Source organism: Coregonus clupeaformis, chromosome 13 (genome assembly GCF_020615455.1).
Source record: "Coregonus clupeaformis isolate EN_2021a chromosome 13, ASM2061545v1, whole genome shotgun sequence".
In the NCBI taxonomy this organism is placed as follows: Eukaryota; Metazoa; Chordata; class Actinopteri; order Salmoniformes; family Salmonidae; genus Coregonus; species Coregonus clupeaformis.
Window position 1 is genome coordinate 16,845,828 of NC_059204.1, and position 20,479 is coordinate 16,866,306.

Consider the following 20,479-nt stretch of genomic DNA (forward strand, 5'->3'; position numbering starts at 1 on the left):
TCACCCAAAAAAATACATCCTTGCTCGTGAATGGCACTCCAACCATAAACTGCTGTCCATTTCCAAGTAGCCCTTTTTACTCCACTCTTCTTCACAATCGTTCACTCATGCTCACCATCTGTACTCGCGCCAAGAGAATCACACAATATTTCCGCTTCCGCCATTGCTCCCCCTGACTCCCTCGCTCTTTGCTGTGAAAGATGCGAGAGTTTGTGTTCTCGAAATGGCACCGATATTGTTGGCATTCCAGCACAGCTGTTGTTTCACAAACTTTTTCTCAATTTCCTCCATTTTGTCCGCATATCTGGATCCCTTCTAGCCATACCCTCATATATACAGTGGCGACCCAACCGAACACTTTTTCGGTGCAAGGAGTTCCTATGACCCGCCCCTTTTCAAACGAACATTTGATTGGCAGTATTTTTTGCGTCATTGGTCTGAGACGGGAATTTATTCGTTTGAATGACAGTCGTCATGGTAACGTTCTTGTTCAGCTTCCATTTTGTTATCCACTTTCCTTTCCCCACACCCCCCCCAAAAAATGTACCTTCCCGCCGGAATAGTAAATTCACTAATCATAGCAATGACAGAAATGATGCCCAGACAGAAATGGATTCTAATAATCAAAAGGGTTGGTTATAACGCAGTGGATGTGTTACAACGGCGCTAAGTGAGTACGTTGGTGGACTGTAGTTTATGGTCTGCCCGGCCGGTTCGATGCGCAGGTTTGGAACGCGCCATTTTGTGAAATGTACAAAAAAAAGCCTTCAAGAAAACAGGGTCTTCAAGTTTGTAGCCGCAATTTTTAAACATGATTTGGAAGCAATGCTGCTCTCGTTACAATTAAAGTATCGATCAGCTAACAGTGTACATGCCTAGCTACATCGAAATATTGGTTTCCCTATGGTCAGATCGAATAAGTTTCTGCTGTTGGCGAGGTGACTGAGAGGCGCTGTTGATTTGGAAACAGAATTGACATCTATTCAGAGGAGTGAGGGTTGTACGTTGGGAAATCTGGTGGGCTCCATGGAGGAGATACTGGATTCAATAAATCGCCATAAGGCATTGGGGATTGTAAATGAGGATATTTTTCTGGAATAGGAAGACTGACAGGCAGCGACAAAGGTAAGTTTGCACTGTAGCTCTGACTAGCCAGTCACATTGCTACCATTGTAAACAGACACAGCAAACTAGCCAGCTACGTTACAGCTAGCTTTAGCGCCAAAGCTAGATATATAGCTAACGTTAGCTGGTAAACGGTCTGACCAACGTTTTAGAATGTTGCCTCTTTTGGTGGGAAAACGTGGAACCCATATAAATGTGACATACAATAACAAGCATTAACAATTAACATTAGGCTTATATGTATCGTTAATCACTAGCTCGCTAACTGCTTAGGCCATGCTGGTGTAGTTGGCTAGTTAGCTAACTTTCCATTGCCACAGTTAACGTAACGTTAGCAAGTTAGATAATGTTAGAAACCTAGCCTTAATCCATTCCAGTAACGTAAGGTTAACTATCTAACGCGTTAGCTACTTCAATTCAGCTGGCTAACTTGGATAGCTAGCTAGATGTGAAAACTTAGCGTAGCAGCTACAAATGTAATTCAGTGGAAGGAAGTCTTGCTAGTTAACGTTTAATTAGTTTGATAACTCTGGTCCTTTGCTGTTTTAACAAACTGAAGTTAGTTATGTCATATGTTTGTGCCACACTTCTAGCTAACGTTAGCTACATAGTGTGAAAACATTGCAAGCTTGCTAACGTTACTGTTTGCTAGCACGTCATTCAACGTAGCTAAGCTAGCTAACATTAGCCGGTCCACTTTGTGTTTATGGTCTTGTAACTAAGTAACACGATAAGGTAACGTAAACTAGCTACAAATACACTACACCTCGGGAACATGTGTTCAATAGAGACTATAGCAATCACACGTTGCCTTCCAGCTAGCTTGGTTTGTAAGCAAACACACTAGCCAGCTGGTTGGCTAACTTGACAAATTGTCAGTTGCCACAGAGATGCGGGCATGGATTGATGGCCAGCTAGTCATATGGATGGGGAGTTTAGCCACTTCAACGCATTCTGTCTTGATATTATGTTATCACCTAGCTAGCTTACTTATTTAGCTTACTTGTTTAACTTGGCCTGTAACGTTAGCTAATGTTAGCTAGCAAGAGATGCGAATGTTAATCCAGGGCACTTGATAGCTCAAGTTTGCATCCTTGGCCTCCTAATGGCTTAAAGCCTTCTAAAGCTAGCTAGTATAGATGAGAACGGCATAGGTACACTTTACTTTTTTCTTATTAACAGCCACAAGGTCATTGCTGGTTAGATGTACAGTTGGGTGCGTTCATAAACACAGTTTAATGCGAATATGCTAATGTTGACCAAGTGTGTCTGGTGATGGAGTTGGCTAGCTAGCAAAGTTCGATAGCTAGCTAACATGTTGACCCTAGTCTAGTGTAATCATGGTTCAATTGGACTGATGATAGCCACTGACTTGGCTATTTAGTAATTGAATGAGGAATTTCGTAGCTGACCCAAATAGTTGAATGTAAATTCCACATCACAAAATGAACATGATGTCAAAAGTATACGCTGACTGAAGCAGCAAGTTCAGTAGGGGAAACTAAACAAACCTCACATTACTAATTTGAGGAGAACTCACAAGAGAGGTAGCCCACCTCTGCTGTCATGCAAGTAGCCATCCCCATGACTTTGTAAATGAAAGTTGTACAAAGCTGGTACTAGTGTGTTTTTGATGGGTCAAATAAGAAGTGTTTTATTTTGTTTTTGTAGAGCATTTAATGGCTGTGTTTAATCAATTCAGAAATTGAACGATTTTAGGACAATATAACTTGAATAAATTCCTCCTCTTCAAAGGTCTTGGAGAAGGCCCATATTTTACATGTACAGTCGTGGTCAAAGGTTTTGAGAATGACACAAATATTAATTTTCACAAAGTTTTTATGATGGCAATTTGCATATACTCCAGAATGTTATGAAGAGTGATCAGATGAATAGCAAAGTCCCTATTTGCCATGAAAATGAACTTAATCCCCAAAAAACATTTCCACTGCATTACAGCCCTGCCACAAAAGGACCAGCTGACATCATGTCAGTGATTCTCGCGTTAACACAGGTGAGAGTGTTGACGAGGACAAGGCTGGAGATCACTCTGTCATGCTGATTGAGTTAGAAAAACAGACTGGAAGCTTTAAAAGGAGGGTGGTGCTTGAAATCATTGTTCTTCCTCTGTTAACCATGGTTACCTGCAAGGAAACACGTGCCATCATCACTGCTTTGCACAAAAAGGGCTTCACAGGCAAGGATATTGCTGCTAGTAAGATTGCACCTAAATCAACCATTTATCGGATCATCAAGAACTTCAAGGAGAGAGGTTAAATTGTTGTGAAGAAGGCTTCAGGGCACCGAAGAAAGTCCAGCAAGCGCCAGGACCGTCTCCTAAAGTTGATTCAGCTGCGGGATCGGGGCATCACCAGTGCAGAGCTTGCTCAGGAATGGCAGCAGGCAGGTGTGAGTGCATCTGCACGCACAGTGAGGCGAATACTTTTGAAGGATAGCCTGGTGTCAAGAAGGGCAGCGAGGAAGCCACTTCTCTCCAGAAAAAACATCAGGAACAGACTGATATTCTGCAAAAGGTACAGGGATTGGACTTACCCCAGTCATTTTCTCTGATGTATCCCCTTTCCAATTGTTTGGGGCATCCAGAAAAAAAGCTTGTCTGGAGAAGACAAGGTGAGCGCTACCATCAGTCCTGTGTCATGCCAACAGTAAAGCATCCTGAGACCATTCATGTGTGTGGTTGCTTCTCAGCCAAGGGAGTAGGCTCACTCACAATTTTGCCTAAGAACACAGCCATCAATATAGAATGGTACCAACACATCCTCCGAGAGCAACTTCTTCTAACCATCCAAGAATAGTTTGGTGACGAGCAATGCCTTTTCCAGCATGATGTAGCACCTTGCCATAAGGTAAAAGTGATAACCAAGTGGCTCAGGGAACAAAACATCGAAATTTTGGGTCCATGGCCAGGAAACTCCCCAGACCTTAATCTCATTGAGAACTTGTGGTCAATCCTCAAGAGGCGGGTGGACAAACAAAAACCCACAAATTCTGACAAACTCCAAGCATTGATTATGCAAGAATGGGCTGCCATCAGTCAGGATGTGGCCCAGAAGTTAATTGACAGCATGCCAGGGCGGATTGCAGAGGTCTTGAAAAAGTATGGTCAACACTGCAAATATTGACTCTTTGCATAAACTTAATGTGATTGTCAATAAAAGCCTTTGACACTTATGGAATGCTTGTAATTATACTTCAGTATACCATAGTAACATCTGACAAAAATATCTAAAAACACTGAAGCAGCAAACTTTGTGAAGACCAACACATTCTCAACTTTTGACCACGACTGTAGACCAGGATGAACAGTCAACTGAGAGCAGCATCATTGCTATGTAGTAGCACCTGTTCACCATTAAGTTTTCCATTCCTAGTCACTCTCTTGGTCTCTTTTAGTATATCATATCAACATCATGGTTAAATCGGTGAGTTGGTAACTTAGGCCTAATATAACAGCTACAAGAGTAGTGCACAGCAAGAGCAAAGCACCTTTTTGAATAGTAAAGTTTGTGAATGGTAGGGCGGCAGGTATCTTAGTGGGTAAGAGCGTTGTGCCAGTAACCGAAAGGTCGCAGGTTCTAATCCCTGAGCCGACTAAGTGAAAAATCTGTCTGTGCCCTTGAGCAAGGCACTTAACCCTAATTGCTCATGTAAGTCGCTCTGGATAAGAGCGTCTGCTAAATGACTAATGTCAAATGTAATGTATAGAGGATGGATGATCTCAAGTTGGCCTTCGTTTGAAGTTTGACTGGTTGGTCAATCAGTTATCTTGTGAAGCTAATTGCATTTAAAGGGGCTTCTGGTTCATTCATGACATGGTTAGTTCCTTGGAAACAGAATGACCTCAGGGACACATTCTCTAACTATCTAGGCTACTTATAGAAACATTCTATGCTGAGTGTACTTTACAATAAACATTTACATTCTCCCTGCCTTTGACTTTATTCACAGTAGCAAACTCCTCAACAAGTGATTATATGGTCATCTGTGTCCCAAGATTCCTACCAGTAATTTCTATGCTGGTTCATATTTGGCTGTGTATGGGTAATATCCATGAAAGTGAAAGTAAAAACAGCTATTTTCAATAACACGAGTCTAATAAATGGGTTAGCTGACATCACAAACGATTTGTGCGCTTCCATGGGGCAGAAGTCAGCGTGTTGTGATTCTGGGCAGCCAGATTGCTAGTAAGAATGACAAACTGCCATGTGGGGAATCGTAAGTAGCTCGTTACATCTTGATCTTGATACCATGTCTTGTTTTTGAGGTGTTTTGATGGTTATGCTAGCTAGCTAACCAACAACTGTAAGGATGTATTTGAGAGACAACAAGTGCTCATTATGTAATTATATATATAAAAAAATCAATAAACATTGTCAACAATCTAAGCCAACCTGTCTGTTTTGCTCCATAGTTGCGCATGCTTTGTTTTGTTGCTAAACAACCAATCATTTATGAACGTTACATAAAAAATGAATGAGAATGGCTTGTGCCCGTACACACATAATAATTTATTATACTTTTATAGCGCTTTTCATTACAGACAGAATCTCAAAGCGCTTGTTAAGCAAAATAAACAAGTAATTTAAAAATCAATATCGGCTACAACATCAGCTAGATCATGTATTTTTCAGTGCTTCTGCTACCCAGGTCACACGTGTGCACGTAAACGGATGTTGCTGCAGCAACTTTGGAATGATTTTAAAATGTAGCTAGGCCTAACCTTTATTTGCCCCATATCATAATCGGTTGAGGTTCCATGACTATCTGTGATGGAATGTCTATTTTTACTGTAGAATTGTATCATTTTCAGAAGTCCTCTCTTAGCCCTGCAATTGACCCATTGTCAAGTCCCGCCCTTCTTACTTACTGTTGCTACCCAGGTCAACATTTTCCCAGGAAGCCCAATCCCCAATTCAAGCCAATTGAGAAATACCCTCACAATGATCTCAAATTGTGTTTTTTAATACACAATGAAATTAAACCGACTGCCCCTTGCTGATCAGGAGGTTGTGGTGGACTGTCATTGAAATCACGTTGAGAACCTATAAAAAATGAAGTTTGTACTGTGGCTTATCAAGGTTAATACACTTTTGGAATTAACTAGTGTAGGGCCCTTTAAAATCTGTGATGCGGACGGAATTGTGAAATCCGGACATTAAACGGAATTAAATAATATTCCAAATGTATTGAACTTATTTGAAATTTAATTAAATGCATTATTTTCATGAATTATGAAAAACGAGTACAATTTAACTAATTTTCTAATAATACATCAGTGATTCGTATTTCCTGCAAACATTCTGAAGAAGTAGCCTACCGCATGGGAATGAGCCTTTGTTTTGTGTAGCCAGTTAGCATGACGAAACAGTCATGTATAAAGGCTTTCACAAAAAACCTTCCCTATTAAATGTTGACTACAAAGTAGGCCTACCTGGCAAAATGATATCATGATGACTTGTATCAATCTGATGGGCATTTGTTTTGCGAACTCTGCCATCACATGTGCACTACAGAAACACTGCAAGCCAAACTCAAGTCTCTTGCAAGATGCATACTTTAGTTAAAGGTAGACTCAGCGATATGATGTACAGTTGAAGTCGGAAGTTTACATACACCTTAGCCAAATACATTTAAACTCAGTTTTTCACAAGTCCTGACTTTTAATCCTAGTAAAAATTCCCTGTCTTAGGTCAGTTAGGATCACCACTTTATTTTAAGAATGTGAAATGTCAGAATAATGTAGAGTGATTTATTTCAGCTTTTATTTCTTTCATCACATTCCCAGTGGGTCAGAAGTTTACATACATTCAATTAGTATTTGGTAGCATTGCCTTTAAATTGTTTAACTTGGTCAAACATTTTGTGTAGCCTTCCACAAGCTTCCCACAATAAGTTGGGTGAATTTTGGCCCATTCCTCCTGACAGAGCTGGTGTAACTGAGTTAGGTTTGTAGGCCTCCTCGCTCGCACACACTTTTCAGTTCTGACCACACATTTTCTATAAGATTGAGGTCAGGGCTTTGTGATGGCCACTCCAATACCTTGACTTTGTTGTCCTTAAGCCATTTTGCCACAACTTTGGAAGTATGCTTGGGGTCATTTTCCATTTGGAAGACCCATTTGCGACCAAGCTTTAACTTCCTGACTGATGTCTTGAGATGTTGCTTCAATATATCCACATCATTTTCCTTCCATCTATTTTGTGAAGTGCTCCAGTCCCTCCTGCAGCAAAGCACCCCCACAGCATGATGCTGCCACCCCTGTGCTTCACGGTTGGGATGGTGTTCTTCGGCGTTAAGCACCCCCCTTTTTCCTCCAAACATAACGATGGTCATTATGGCCAAACAGTTATATTTTTGTTTCATCAGACCAGAGGACATTTCTCCAAAAAGTACGATCTTTGTACCCATGTGCAGTTGCAAACCGTAGTCTGGCTTTTCTATGGCGGTTTTGGAGCAGTGGCTTCTTCCTTGCTGAGCGGCCTTTCAGGTTATGTCGATATACGACTCGTTTTATTGTTGATATAGATACTTTTGTACCTGTTTCCTCCAGCATCTTCACAAGGTCCTTTGCTGTTGTTCTGGGATTGATTTGCACTTTTCGCACCAAAGTACGTTCGTCTCTAGGAGACAGAACGCGTCTCCTTCCTTAGCGGTATGACGGCTGCGTGGTCCCATGGTGTTTATACTTGCGTACTATTGTTTGTACAGATGAACGTGGTACCTTTAGGCATTTGGAAATTGCTCCCAAGGATGAACCAGACTTGTGGAGGTCTACCTTTTTCTTTCTGTGGTCTTGACTGATTTCTTTAGATTTTCCCATGATGTCAAGCAAAGAGGCACTGAGTTTGAAGGTAGGCCTCGAAATACATCCACAGGTACACCTCCAATTGACTCAAATGATGTCAATTAGCCTATCAGAAGCTTCTAAAGCCATGACATCATTTTCTGGAATTTTCCAAACTGTTTAAAGGCACAGTCAACTTAGTGTATGTAAACTTCTGACCCACTGGAATTGTGATACTGTGAATTATAAGTGAAAACAATTGTAAACAATTGTTGGAAAAATTCCTTGTGTCATGCACAAAGTAGATGTCCTAACTGACTTGCCAAAACTATAGTTTGTTAACAAGAAATTTGTGGAGTGGTTGAAAAACAAGTTTTAATGACTCCAACCTAAGTGCATGTAAATTTCCGACTTCAACTGTAGGTGCAGAAAGTAAACAGAATAGTGGGTCAATTTCCGCAATGACTAAGAGCGTTGAAGGGCTCCTGCTCTTTTCAATTGTCATGAAAACTGTTGTATTTTCCAGAGATTTAATTTAAGAATGTTGCGCAGTGACTGGCCTTATTAGGATACATTTATTTCTGCGCAGCAATCAGCTGTGTGAGGAGTTGCGCAATCTTGCCACCAGACAGTTGTTATTCAGCTGGTAAACGACACAGCTCATGAACAGCTTCGGGAATTAATCTGGTTTTTAAACAATTATATAGGCCTAGATTACAGAATAGCATTGTTACAATATTAATTTTCTATTTGACCAAGCGACTTGTGTAAATAATGTTCATGTCTTGACAAGCAAGCAGCTCCAGTGTAGGCCTACGTAAACCTTTCTTTGCTAATAATGACATCACTGTATATGAAAAAAAGACTGAAAAGCAGGTGGACCTTTTTGAATGTGCGTGCCGATGTTCAGCTCTGAATTGATGGGCTTCCCGCCTCCGCTGAAACGGGTTTTGTGCGAGTATCCAGGACGTAGCCTACTGAGGCGGGTTTCACTCGAGGCGGAGAGAGAAGGCTTTAACATTCTTGCCTCCACTTGGAAACCGAATGCTGGTTGATAACAAGTGTGAAGGATTAAATATAAATGTATTTTTTCTGTTTTTGAAAATGTACTGGCCCAAGCGGGCCATATGAAAGCTTGATTAACTGGCTTTGTGAACTCGGCAGATGTTGCCGGGCCAGCGGGCAGCCCTGAATGTCTAGCCCTGATAGTGGCTATAAATAGGCTGAAGCATAGGGTTACCTATCTGCATTTACCCTATTGAGCTAATCATTAGCTAGATCCCAAATGTGATCTTTTAACTAGTTGACATCATATTGATGAATTTTATGTCCCAAAAAACTTGCATAAACACCAGTGAATATTTTCACGTTTTATTAGTCATAATGTAGGCCTACCTGTTAGGGTAACTTGGGGTAACACACCTCCTGTCTGTACATCTCACAGAAACCATTTCATGTTACAATTTTTTCTCCCCAACACTTTCCCTGGTACTCTTGCTCAACAAAAAATGTAATGTCTCCTCACAATTTTAAGTCACTCCCAAAAAAATGATTTTGAGGTACCCCAAGTTACCCTACAATTGAACCGTGTTAGATTTGGCCCCACTCCCCTATGCACGCACTGCAAATTGTGTAGTGCTAACATGCTTAACCATGCTGCTGCTAAAAAAATCTGGGTTTAAAATGGTGCAGTTCATGCATATTTAGGAGTTGATATATAAAACAGGAATGGAAAGCTGGGATCCCCCTCTTTTTAACAAATGCCATTTAAAACAGTTTTCCTCGCAATTGCAAGAATTGTTGTGCATTGACTTCTTGTCAGAATGCATGTTTCTCTCCCTATGTCCTCGAGAGGAATATTTATCCTGTATAGAATACGCAACAACAAGCTGACTAGGTAAAATAGATAAATCAGACAACCCCATAGTAGAATGGTGTTTCTATTCATTACTCGCTTTGTTTGCAGAGAAGAAGTAAATGGACTGTTCTAGCATCTTCAAAGTGCGCCTCGGCAGAAATATGTTTCATTTTTTGGGCCGTGACGGCAATGATGGTCCTCTGTAGCTCAGCTGGTAGAGCACGGCGCTTGTAACGCCAAGGTAGTGGGTTCGATCCCCGGGACCACCCATGCACAAAAAAAAATTTATGCACGCATGACTGTAAGTCGCTTTGGATAAAAGCGTCTGCTAAATGGCATATTATATTTATGATTTTGCGGTGGCGCAGCGGCACAGCTAAATGACTGCAGTGGAAACGCTGGGCACATTAACCCTGTTTTGTAGGAACTTTAAAGTTAGAGCTCTAGCTGAAAAGGTGAGATGCATAGGGGCCTATAAAATCAGCATTGAGGAGGGAATCATGGAATCCAGACATTTAAAAACAGAATTCAACAATATTCCAAAACGTATTTAATTTAGTAGGAAATCAACTAAATGTATTGAACTCATTAGAACATTAATTAATTTACCAGAGTTAATCATAAGACATGAACAAGATGCATCAGTGATTTGTATTTTCCTGCAACTTTCTGAAACTGCACAGGAATGCCCCGGTCTGTTTGTGCTGTGCGCATGTAAGTCTACACTTTGTGTAGCCCTTAGCGATGATGCTAATAATAACCTTCTTCTGGTATAGATTGGAAAAGCTTTCCCAAAAACCTAAATGTAAATGTTAACTACAAAGTAGTCCTGTGTAGCTCAGTTAGTAGAGCATGGCGTTTGCAACGCCAGAGTTGTGGGTTCGATTCCCACGGGGGGGCCAATATAAAAATAAAAACAATTATGCACTCACTACCTGTAAGTCGCTCTGGATAAGAGCGTCTGCTAAATGACTAAAATGTAAATGTAAGTAGCCAATGCCTGCCTGGCAGATTTATATCATGATTATTTGCATCGATCCAGTGGCCATTTTGTTTTATAAACTCATCTAGCTATCTATCTATCTCCGTTCAAAAGTTTGGGATCACTTAGAAATGTCCTTGTTTTCCATGAAAACATGCATGAAATGAGTTTGAATAGGAAATATAGCAAAATAAATAGGAATTGTAGTCATTGACAAGGTTAGAAATAATAATTGTGTCCTTCAAACTTTGCTTTTGTCAAAGAATCCTCCATTTGCAGCAATTACAGCCTTGCAGACCTTTTGGCATTCTAGTTGTCAATTTGTTGAGGTAATCATCTGAAGAGATTTCACCCCATGTTTCCTGAAGCACATCCCACAAGTTGGATTGGCTTGATGGGCACTTCTTACGTACCATACGGTCAAGCTGCTCCCACAACAGCTCAATAGGGTTGAGATCCGGTGCTGGCCACTCCAGTATAGACAGAATACCAGCTGACTGCTTCTTCCCTAAATAGTTCTTGCATAGTTTGGAGTTGTGCTTTGGTTCTTTGTCCTGTTGTAGGAGGAAATTGGCTCCAATCAAGCGCTGTCCACAGGGTATGGCATGGTGTTGCAAAATGGAGTGATAGCCTTACTTCTTCAAGATCCCTTTTACCCTGTACAAATCTCCCACTTTAGCACCACCAAAGCAACCCCAGACCATCACGTTGCCTCCACCATGCTTGACAGATGGCATCAAGCATTCCTCCAGCATCTTTTCATTTGGTCTGCGTCTCACAAATGTTCTTCTTTGTCATCCAAAAACCTCAAACTTCGATTCGTCTGTCTATAACACTTTTTTTCCAATCTTCCTCTGTCCAGTGTCTGTGTTCTTTTGTCCATCTTAATTTTTATTTTCATTGGCCAGTCTGAGATATGGCTTTTTCTTTGCAACTCTGCCTAGAAGGTCAGCATCCAGGAGTCGCCTCTTCACTGTTGATGTTGAGACTGGTGTTTTGAGGGTACTATTTAATGAGGCTGCCAGTTGAGGACCTGTGAGGCGTCTGTTTCTCAAACTAGAAGCACTAAAGTATTTGTCCTCTTGCTCAGTTGTGTACTGGGGCCTCCCACTCCTTTTTCTATTCTGGTTAGAGCCAGTTTGCACTGTTCTGTGAAGGGAGTAGTACACAGCGATGTACGAGATCTTCAGTTTCTTGGCAATTTCTCACATGGAATAGCCTTCATTTCTCAGAACAAGAATAGACTGATGAGTTTCAGAAGAATGTTCTTTGTGTCTGGCCATTTTGAGCCTGTAATTGAACCCACAATTGCTGATGCTCCAGATACTCAACTAGTCTCAAGAAGGGCAGTTTTATTGCTTTTTTAGTCAGCACCACAGTTTTCAGCTGTGCTAACATAATTGCAAAATGTTTTTCTAATGATCAATTAGCCTTTTAAAATGATACACTTGGATTAGCAAACACAACATCCCATTGGAACACAGGACTGATGGTTGCTGATAATGGGCCTCTGTACGCCTATGTAGATATTTCATAAAAAATCAGCCGTTTCCAGCTACAATAGCCATTTACAACATTAACAATGTCTACATTGTATTTCCGATACATTGTAGAATAATAGTGAAGATATCATAACTATGAAATAACACATATGGAAACATGTAGTAACCAAAAAAGTGTTAAACAAATCTAAATATATGTTATATTTGAGATTCTTTAAAGTAGCCTCCCTTTGCCTTGATGACAGCTTTGCACACTCTTGGCATTCTCTCAACCAGCTTCATGAAGTAGTCACCTGGAATGCATTTCAATGAACAGGTGTGCCTTGTTAAAAGTTAATTTGTGGAATTTCTTTCTTTCCTTAATGCGTTTGAGCCAATCAGTTGTGTTGTGACAAGGTGGGGTGGTATACAGAAGATAGCCCTATTTGGTAAAAGACCAAGTCCATAATATGGCAAAAACAGCTCAAATAAGCAAAGAGAAACGACAGTCCATCATTACTTTAAGACATGAAGGTCAGTCAATAGGGAACATTTCAAGAACATTGAAAGTTTCTTCAAGTGCAGTTGCAAAAACCTTCAATCGCTATGATGAAACTGGCTCTCATGAGGACCGCCACAGGAATGGAAGACCCAGAGTTACCTCTGCTGCAGAGGATAAGTTCATTAGAGTTACCAGCCTCAGAAATTGCAGCCCAAATAAATGCTTCACAGAGTTCAAGTAACAGAAACATCTCAACATCAACTGTTCAGAGGAGACTGCGTGAATCAGGCCTTCATGGTCGAATTGCTGCAAAGAAACCTCTACTAAAGGACACTAATAAGAAGAAGAGACTTGTTTGGGCCAAGAAATATGAGCAATGGACATTAGACCGGTGGAAATCTGTCCTTTGGTCTGATGAGTCCAAATTTGAGTTCCAACCACTGTGTCTTTGTGAGACGCAGAGTAGGTGAATGGATGATCTCTGCATGTGTGGTTCCCACCGTGAAGTATGGAGGAGGAGGTGTGATGGTGTGGGGGTGACACTGTCAGGGATTTATATAGAATTCAAGGCACACTTAACCAGCATGGTTACCACAACATTCTGCAACTACACGGCAGGACCTGGTCAATGACCTGAAGAGATCTGGGACCACAGTCTCAAAGAAAACCATTAGTAACACACTACGCCGTCATGGATTAAAATCCTGCAGCACACGCAAGGTCCCCCTGATCAAGCCAGCGCATGTCCAGGGTGACACTGTCAGGGATTTATATAGAATTCAAGGCACACTTAAACAGCATGGTTACCACAACATTCTGCAACGATACACCATTCCATCTGGTATGTGCTTAGTGGGACTATCGTTTGTTTTTCAACAGGACAATGACCCAACACACCTCCAGGCTGTGTAAGGGCTATTTGACCAAGAAGGAGAGTGATGGAGTGCTGCATCAATGACCTGGCCTCCACAATCACCCGACCTCAACCCAATTGAGGTGGTTTGGGATTAATTGGACCGCAGAATGAAGGGAAAGCAGCCAACACGTGCTCAGAATATGTGGGAAGTCCTTCAAGACTTTTGGAAAAGCATTCCTCATAAAGCTTGTTGAGAGAATGCCAAGAGTGTGCAAAGCTGTCATCAAGGCAAAGGGTGGCTACTTTGAAGAATCTCATAAAATATATTTTAGTTTTGTTTAACACTTTTTTTGTTACTACATGATTCCATATGTGTTATTTAATAGTTTTGATGTCTTCACTATTATTATTACAATGTAGAAAATAGTAAAAATAAAGAAACTCTGGATGAGTAGGTGTGTCAACTTTTGACTGGTGCTATATAGTGGCTAGCTTGCAAGTGCTTATGAAGACCAGCTGACAACAGTTGAACTTGAGTCCTCACTGGTTATTTTTAGTCTAGCTATTACAATAAATAAACTAGGGATGTAATCTGTTAGCCGTCAGTCATGCTTATCGTTAATAGGTTAATTTGCATAATTATGTGAAATTACTTTCGTTAGTCGTCATGCATTTTTATTTATCACGCGCACAGCATACAGAGCCTAGTTTGAGGAGCGGAAAAGCCTACCAACTGTCAGACAGCGCGGGAGTAGCTACTCAAAAAGCCTGTAGGCTACTGGAGTGAACTGCTTTTGTAAGCCCAGTCATTGCACCACAAATAAGATTTCTAAACGCAATTGCGTGTTAACTTTGGTGGCCACAAAAAATATATAACAGGGAGCTATTTTTATTTCTCTCTCAACTCGTAAAGCGCACCTTTTACGTAGTTCAATTGGTAGAGCATGGCGCTTGTAACGCCAGGGTAGTGGGTTCGATCCCCGGGACCACTCATACGTAAAAATTTATGCACACATGACTGTAAGTCGCTTTGGATAAAAGCGTCTGCTAAATGGCTTATTATTATTATTATTATTATTTTACCTCCCATTCGGATGCGTAGGCTATAGCCTGCCTACCATTGACTATCAGCGCGTCACCCACCACTTTGCAATTTGAGCTTGAAGCAGTATAATTGTTTGAAACCTGAACATTTTACTTTACTCCAAATAATGAGGCGTCTTACCTTGCTTCAAAGTAGCCTTGCGAAAATCCATCCATACAAACGTGGAGGCAGTTATTTTATAAAGACTTCCTCATGCCATTAACCAGCATTTCTCTCCTGTTCTATTGGTTTTCATATCAACTTTCTTTTTGTTGTCCAGAAGCCAAAGGCACAATCCAAGTCATATTAGCAACCCATCATAGTAGTTGCTATTAGATTCCTCCTTTTCGCATTAGGTGCACATTTTAGAACTGTCTTTTATGGAAATTGCATTTTGGGCAAATGTTTGAAAATGGCATTTTATTAGCTGCTTCGTTACAGGAGTTGTATGTTCAATAATAGGCTATAGCCTTTGGACTGTAAGACAATAGACTTGCTATTGTTGCATGTTTCCATTAAGCTCTTGATGAAAAATGGCCGGTCCTTGTATGCATGCTTAGTATCAGAGGTTTCACTCTTGCCAAAATCTGTCCAAAATAAGTCCAATGCGTTTCTTTGGGCTTATTTTGGGCCTAAGCTTGTCGCCTGCCTTTCCGTTTTTAGGATGACTCCCATTGTTAGGGCGGAAACATAAGCATCTCGTCATTATACAGATCTCTGATAGTGTTTTCTGTTGGTCACGTCATTTTACTGTTTGGAAAAAAGGTAGCCGTTTGTTGACCGGTTAACTTCTACGGGATCGGTGTCCCGTATATGGGATGGTTGAGCTAACGTGCGCTAATGTGATTAGCATGACTGTTGTAAGTGACAGCAAACTTTCCAGGACATAGAAATGTCTTATATGGGCAGAAAGCTTAAATTCTTGTTAATCTAACTGCACTGTCCAATTTACAGTAGCTATTACAGTGAAAAATGGCATTCTATTGTTTGAGGAGAGTGCACAACAACAACAAAAAACGTATCACGGCAACTGGTTTGATACATTCACCTCTGAAGGTAAATAATGTACTTACATTCAGTAAGCTCTGATTTGTCATCCTAAAGGTCCCAGAGATAAAATGTAGCATCGTTTTGTTTGATAAAATCCATTTTTATATTCAAATGTAGGAATTGGGTTCTACAGTTTGAACCCCTGCTGTCTCTGGCGCCACACCCACCCCGCCCGGCCATCTAGATGTGTGAAAGTTAGTGTATAAGCTAATGATCTACAGTGGGGAGAACAAGTATTTGATACACTGTCGATTTTGCAGGTTTTCCTACTTACAAAGCATGTAGAGGTCTGTACTTTTTATCATAGGTACACTTCAACTGTGAGAGACGTAATCTAAAACAAAAATCCAGAAAATCACATTGTATGATTTTTAAGTAATTAATTTGCATTTTATTGTATGACATAAGTATTTGATCACCTACCAACCAGTAAGAATTCCGGCTCTCACAGACCTGTTAGTTTTTCTTTTAAGAAGCCCTCCTGTTCTCCACTCATTACCTGTATTAACTGCACCTGTTTGAACTCGTTACCTGTATAAAAGACACCTGTCCACACACTCAATCAAACAGACTCCAACCTCTCCACAATGGCCAAGACCAGAGAGCTGTGTAAGGACATCAGGGATAAAATTGTAGACCTGCACAAGGCTGGGATGGGCTACAGGACAATAGGCAAGCAGAACAACTGTTGGCGCAATTATTAGAAAATGGAAGAAGTTCAAGATGACGGTCAATCACCCTCGGTCTGGGGCTCCATTCAAGATCTCACCTCGTGGGGCATCAATGATCATGAGGAAGGTGAGGGATCAGCCCAGAACTACACGGCAGGACCTGGTCAATGACCTGAAGAGATCCGGGACCACAGTCTCAAAGAAAACCATTAGTAACACACTACGCCGTCATGGATTAAAATCCTGCAGCGCACGCAAGGTCCCCCTGCTCAAGCCAGCGCATATCCAGGCCCGTCTGAAGTTTGCCAATGACCATCTGGATGATCCGGAGAAGGTCGTGTGGTCTGATGAGACAAAAATAGAGCTTTTTGGTCTAAACTCCACTCGCTGTGTTTGGAGGAAGAAGAAGGATGAGTACAACCCCAAGAACACCATCCCAACCGTGAAGCATGGAGGTGGAAACATCATTCTTTGGGGATGCTTTTCTGTAAAGGGGACAGGACGACTGCACCGTATTGAGGGGAGGATAGATGGGGCCATGTATCGCAAGATCTTGGCCAACAACCTCCTTCCCTCAGTAAGAGCATTGAAGATGGGTCGTGGCTGGGTCTTCCAGCATGACAACGACCCGAAACACACAGCCAGGGCAACTAAGGAGTGGCTCCGTAAGAAGCATCTCAAGGTCCTGGAGTGGCCTAGCCAGTCTCCAGACCTAACCCAATAGAAAATCTTTGGAGGGAGCTGAAAGTCCGTATTGCCCAGCGACAGCCCCGAAACCTGAAGGATCTGGAGAAGGTCTGTATGGAGGAGTGGGCCAAAATCCCTGCTGCAGTGTGTGCAAACCTGGTCAAGACCTACAGGAAACGTATGATCTCTGTAATTGCAAACAAAGGTTTCTGTACCAAATATTAAGTTCTGCTTGTATCAAATACTTATGTCATGCAATAAAATGCAAATTAATTACTTAAAAATCATACAATGTGATTTTCTGGATTTTTGTTTTAGATTCTGTCTCTCACAGTTGAAGTGTACCTATGATGATAAAAAGTACAGACCTCTACATGCCTTGTAAGTAGGAAAACCTGCAAAATCGGCAGTGTATCAAATACTTGTTCTCCCCACTGTATCATGTATGACATTCCTGGGATTGTGTGAATTTACATTTTGTATTACCATATCATTTTTGTATGTTCGGTATAGTTATGTACTTGAAAATCTATGAATTGACCAATTCGGCACATTTGGGCAGACTTGATACAAAATAGTCCAGTATTGCAATGCTTCACTGGATCAATCTGCAACTTTGCACACACACTGCTGCTATCTAGTGGTAGTCCCGTGTAGCTCAGTTGGTAGAGCATGACGTTTGCAACGCCAGGGTTGTGGGTTCGTTTCCCATGGGGGACCAGTATGGGGGGAAAAAATTTATGCACTCACTAACTATAAGTCGCTCTGGATAAGAGCGTCTACTAAATGACTAAAATGTAAAATCTAAATTGTGACTAAACTGCAATATTATATTGTGACCTTTCTCTTGTATTTCAAAGATTATGAAATTTGAAACCGCATGTTTTTTTGTTTGTATTATCTTTTACCAGATCTAATGTTATATTCTCCTACATTAATTTCACATTTCCACAAACTTCAAAGTGTTTCCTTTCAAAAGGTATCAAGAATATGCATATCGTTGCTTCAGAGGCTGAGCTACAGGCAGTTAGATTTGCGTATGTCATTTTAGGCGAAAATTGGAAAAAAAGGGGTCCAATCATTGAGGTTAATGAGGATCAGTTAGTCGGCAGCAAAATTGGCCAACATTTCCATCCCTAAAATAAACCCTTTGGCTGTTTTTCCTTGTTTGCTGCATGGGGTTTGTTGGTGTTTTTTAAATTTATTTTATTTGCATTTATTTTTTATAATAGAAGAGGTCCCCTGTAGCTCAGTTGGTAGAGCATGGCGCTTGCAACGCCAGGGTTGTGGGTTCGTTTCCCACGGGGGGCCAGTATGAAAATGTATGCACTCACTAACTGTAAGTCGCTCTGTATAAGAGTGTCTGCTAAATGACTAAAATGTAAATGTAAGAGTTTGATTAAACTGAAACAGGGTTTATTGGCTATGACCCCACCATGTGACCGGGAAGAAACTGTGGGACGCCCTGCTCAAATCGAACAGTAATCTGCGCCACTTGGTCATCATTGTCAACAAAGCAGCATCATGGGTTGTTCTGAAACAAGCTTAGTTTCGATAACATTTAAGTTCTAATTCTCCAACTAGTTGTCTTTTAGATAATGTGATATGCGTTTCTATCAAGTGGAAACACTTTTTGTGAAAATACTGAATCCTAACTCATTAGTCTACTCCACTTGCTTAACATGTCACTTTGTTTTGAGCCAGCCTAGCCGTCCGCTCGAGTGTGGCACCCGGCTAATGCCCGGAAAGCAGCCGGTTACAAAATGTAATCACTTTTAACATGGTGTAAAACTCTGCCCACCCAGTGCAACAAAAAAAATCAACCTCATTTTGTTTCGGCAAGCGTGGGAATTGTAGGTTGGTTTTAGATTCTTTGTCACAGTTAGCTTGTTTGCATTTTCAAGTTATGGCACTAGGAAGGTTAAGATATGGGCAATTCCACGATAACGGAATTACGCAGAGACTCTGATTATTATGATTATTTTTTTACTTTAAAGTGTATACCAAACAAAAACCATTTGATTTCAAAGTTTAACAAGCCATATAACTACTTTTAACATTTTCCACAGAACATTTTACAAAAACACATTTGCAGGATGAGCTGTTCAGATTTAAAACTTTGGTAACATAATAGAACTGATGGAGATTTTACTGTAATTCTGTTACCAAACCTTGTTTTTCCAGTAAAGGTGTTAATTTTATTTTGCTGTGTAAATTGTCCAGAGTAGTCATTGTGCATAGTTGTATGATTTGCTAAACTTTAAATTCTATGTTTTTTTGTTTGGTATTTTGAAGTGAAAACTCGGGAGTCGCTGTGTAATTCCGTTATGTCACTAGGAAGGTATGAAAATATGTATACCGCCCAACCCTAGTAAGCAGGCATGTGCTAAATCCCAAACCAGTCCCCCCGACCCCTTGATTTGCATGTTCAAGGCACAAGGCACGCGCGCTTCCGCTATATGCAGAGGTGTACCAAAACTGAGGGGGTCAGGGCTAATTAGACCCTCCGATAGTAACTCAGATGAGCTTCTACAATAAAGTGGTATCCCAACACGCACCAGAATAGTTTGCACATTTCAATAAAAATATTGAGATGCATGCCCCAGGCACTGTTGCTGCGAGAGGTGGGATATACAGTATGTAGTAGAGAGTTGACCCCAAAATAATAGACTACTTGCCCGTCGACTTCCATTTCTGGGTGACAAGCGTATATTCCACTAGGAATTCAGTATTTTTGCAACTGAGGAGACTGCGTAGGCTAGTTGCCTTAGGCTAGTTACGTGAACACAAACTCGTGCATCTTTCACAGCAAAATAAAGAGCGCACGAGGGAGAGAGGGGAGGGGCGCACCGCCAGGCATAGATACAGGGCATTCGGAAAGTATTCAGACCACTTGATTTTCCCCCCACAAAAAATTTCCTTGTCACTCTACACACAATAAATACCCCATAATGACAACGCAAAAACTGGCTTTTAGAATTGTTTTGCAGACACCTGTCTATAAAAGTCCCTCAATTTATAGTGCAGGTCAGAGCAAAAACCAAGCCGTGAGGTGGAAGGAATTTTCTGTAGAGCTCAGAGACAGGATTGTGTCGAGGAACAGATCTGGGGAAGGGTACCAAAACATTTCTGCAGCATTGAAGGTCCCCAAGAACACAGAGGCCTCCATCATTCTTAAATGGAAAAGTTTGGAACTACCAAGAATCTTCCTAGAGCTGGCCGCCCGGCCAAAAGCTAGAAAGTCTGGGAGCATGGACTATCCACAAAAAAGGAATACAGGAGTATTTTGCCGGCAAGGCATTAATTATACAAATGTCACATAAGCTTAGTTCAACTGTCGTACCCCCATCAGAACCCAAAATATACCTTTTTGTTTT

General features: G+C 41.0%; 1 protein-coding gene across 3 annotated transcripts in view; it reads left to right on the forward strand.

Annotated features, from left to right (window-relative positions):
• The first annotated feature begins 518 nt into the window (after positions 1–518).
• The window catches only part of LOC121579357 (dual specificity tyrosine-phosphorylation-regulated kinase 1A), a 52,671-nt gene continuing 32,710 nt past the window's right edge, over positions 519–20,479 (forward strand). For 2 of the 3 annotated variants that reach the window (XM_041893881.2, XM_041893885.2), the window contains exon 1: positions 519–1,125. The gene's annotated coding sequence lies outside the window, so the exon portion shown is untranslated. The remainder of the gene's footprint in view (positions 1,126–20,479) is intronic. The other variant, XM_041893884.2, reaches the window with a different exon arrangement.